The sequence below is a fragment of the Cicer arietinum genome, chromosome 8 (assembly GCF_000331145.2).
Source record: "Cicer arietinum cultivar CDC Frontier isolate Library 1 chromosome 8, Cicar.CDCFrontier_v2.0, whole genome shotgun sequence".
Lineage (NCBI taxonomy): Eukaryota > Viridiplantae > Streptophyta > Magnoliopsida > Fabales > Fabaceae > Cicer > Cicer arietinum.
Genome location: NC_021167.2, coordinates 6,063,313 through 6,066,847, shown reverse-complemented (window position 1 = coordinate 6,066,847; position 3,535 = coordinate 6,063,313). Strand labels below are relative to the sequence as shown.

The following is a 3,535-nucleotide window of genomic DNA, read 5'->3' as shown; positions in this document are numbered from 1 at the left end:
TATCCTGAATTCGGGATAGAGTCAAGAAATCTAAGACTTGCACTTTCTACTGATGGAATGAATCCACATGGTCTTCAAAGCATCTCACATAGCACGTGGCCTGTGATTTTGGTAATATATAACCTACCTCCATGGTTATGTATGAAGCGTAAGTTTATGATGTTGTCTCTGTTAATTTCTGGACCCAAACAACCGGGGAATGATATCGACGTATACTTGACTCCTCTAATCGAAAATTTAAAAAGTATGTGGGAGACAGGTGTGGAAGTTTATGATGGGTATAGGAAAAAGTGTTTCAATTTGAGGGCTATGTTGTTCGGCACAATTAATGATTTTCCAGCATATGGTAATTTATCAGGATATAGCATTAAAGGTCAGTGTGCATGTCCTATATGTGAAGAGAGTACAAATTGGATGCGGTTGAAACATTGTAAGAAGAATGTGTTTCTTGGACATCGTAGATTTTTACCTTATAGTCATCAGTATCGTGGGTGGAGAAATGCATTCAATGGAAAATCAGAGGAAGGTAAAGCTCCTTTAGCACCGACTGGATATCAAATACTTGAAAAAGTACAAGGTTTGACCAATAAATTTGGCAAACCTTTTGCGGGAGAGCTGGTGAAAACTGGGTGGAAGAAAAAGTCAATTTTCTTTGAATTGCCATATTGGAAGTCATTGTATGTAAGACATTTCCTCGATGTGATGCATATTGAGAAAAATGTATTTGAAAGTGTTATTGGTACGTTACTCAATGTTCCAGGAAAGTCTAAAGATGGCGTCAATGCAAGATTGGACTTGGTCGATATGGGAATAAGAAATGAACTGGCTCCAGTAAAGAAAGGAAATCGCACATATCTACCTCCAGCCGCTCATACTCTATCTAGAAAGGAAAAAATTGTTTTATGTAAATTTCTACACGAAGTTAAAGTTCCAGAAGGATACTCTTCGAACATTAAAAATTTGGTTTGTATGAAAGACCTCAAGTTAAAAGGTTTGAAGACCCATGATTGTCATATTATAATGGAGCATTTGCTACCAATAGGTATACGTTCCATTTTACCTGAAAAAGTTCGACTAGCCTTAACTAGATTATGTTTCTTCTTCAGGGAAATTTGTAGTAAAGTGATCGACCCTCAGAAATTACCGACATTGCAGAGGGAAATTGTTGTTACTTTGTGTGAGCTTGAAATGTATTTCCCACCATCGTTTTTTGATATAATGGTTCACCTTACTGTTCATCTGGTTAAGGAGACACAACTTTGTGGGCCAGCTTATATGAGATGGATGTATCCGATAGAACGATATATGAAAATATTAAAAGGGTACGTAAAAAGTAGAAGTCGACCAGAAGGTTGTATTGCTGAACGATACATTGTTGAAGAGGCTGCTGAATTTTGTACTGAATATCTGTCCAATGTTGAATCCATAGGGCTTCCCATGTCTCGTCATTCGGGAAGACTATCAGGAGAAGGGATAACTGGAAGGAGACTACTGACTATATCAAGGACAGAATGGGAGCAGGCACAATTGTATGTTCTGCACAATGATGATGAGGTTCAACCGTATGTTACAATACACATTGATCAGTTATCTCGTTTGAACATGAATAGGAATCAAAATTGGATAACTCGAGAGCACAATCGAAGTTTTGTAACATGGTTAAAAAATCACATAATGTCAAAATTTGATATAGACCCCGGATCAATTTCAAATAGATTGAGGTGGCTAGCAAATGGTCCGAGCTTACATGTCTTTTCTTACACTGGTTATGTTATTAACGGCTACACATTTTATACCAAAGAACAAGATGATCAGACCACTATGCAAAATAGTGGAGTCACTCTCGTAGCTGAAGCGATGCATGTCTCAAGTGCAAAAGACAAAAACCCAATATATGCAAATCTATCATATTTTGGGGTTATCGAGCGCATATGGGAGTTAGACTACACAATGTTTCGTGTTCCCATATTTGGTTGCAAGTGGGTCGATAATAATAATGGCGTTCGGATTGATGAGTCAGGATTCTTGCTTGTCGATTTTAATAGGGTGGGATACAAAGACGAGCCTTTTATTTTAGCGTCGCAAGCTCAACAAGTGTTTTATGTCACTGATCCTTCTAATGATAAATGGTCTGTTGTCCTATCGACCAATAAAATAAGTGATGATAACAATAATGATGAAGATGTTGGTAATGATCTTTTATTTGCAACATCACAACAACCACATGAAATTGATTCAACTGATGATGGTTTATATCTTAGAGATGATCATGATGAGGGAATTTGGATTAATCCATCGTTTCGTATTGTAAATGGACAAACAAATGTGAATGTCACCAAGAAAAGAAGAAGGGCATCTTAATGTATATGTTTAATTGTTTTATATAAGCTATGCATGTAATCTGAACTGTGTTATTGTAAATATGCATGTAATCTGAATTGAGTGTTTTATACTAAGTTCTGATTAATTTATTTTCTGATTAATTTATTTTCTGCTTATATTTAGCTTGATTTGAGTGTTTTATACCAAGTTCATGTAACAATGAGTGTTTTATATTTAGCTTGATTTACATGAACTGAACTGAATATAAATTAGTAATTTACATGAACTGAACTGAACTGAATAGAGAGATTCTCTTTTGCTCAGTGCATATATATATATAGATTCTTCAGAATACTCATTTCTAATAATTCATCATCTCCTAAAGTATTGTGATAAAGACAATGATAACAATATTTTTAATCCAATAAACAATGATAAAAATGTTTTTAATGTCATCCCAACCCAAATAAACCAAACACAAAAATAAAATAAAGAGACATTTTACAGACAAAGCGTTGTAAAAAAGCTTTAAAAATAATATTCATCAGACACCTAACATGACTATCTCTAACAGGAATTTCTTCAAACACCTTGTACGCATCATGGGAATCCCCACAAACACGTTGTTAACAAAAACATCAGACACAAACTCATTTTTCGCAACATGGCAATGATCCTGAAGGTTTTTGTACATAAGGTAAAAAATACTTTTAATTGCATTTATTTGTAATTAATTAAATGTTTTGGTAATTAATCTAGTTTAAAATTTTCATTGAAGGTTTTTGTACGAGAAGGTCGTGTGCACGAGGAAATTGTCAAATAAATACTCATTCTTGCCTCCGCATAAGATGTCGATGTGGAAACTCGATCCAGACAATGTAAAGAAATACATTGTAGATATGTTTTTAGGAAATATAGAAAATGATAAATTGTTCTTGGCACCATATAATTCAGGGTACGTAATTTTATCTTTTTTAATTGATGAGAATTTAATTTATTAGTTGTGTATAAACAAAATTGCTTAACCAATTTTTTGTTGTTGTAGGGCACATTGGGTGCTATTTGAAATCAATGCGGTCTCTGAAGTTATATACTATTTGGATCCCGTGCACGGCAATTACAGCAATCACCCCGAAATAAAGACTATGCTTGACACGTAAGTAATATTCATTGATTTCTTACATATATATATATATATATATATATATATATA

General features: G+C 34.2%; 1 long non-coding RNA gene across 1 annotated transcript in view; it reads left to right on the top strand.

Moving 5' to 3' along the window:
- Positions 1-2,893: 2,893 nt before the first annotated feature.
- The window catches only part of LOC140918986 (uncharacterized), an 11,237-nt gene continuing 10,595 nt past the window's right edge, over positions 2,894-3,535 (top strand). The window contains exons 1-3 of the long non-coding RNA XR_012161502.1: positions 2,894-3,019; positions 3,101-3,277; positions 3,368-3,478. This is a non-coding gene — a long non-coding RNA (uncharacterized lncRNA). The remainder of the gene's footprint in view (positions 3,020-3,100; positions 3,278-3,367; positions 3,479-3,535) is intronic.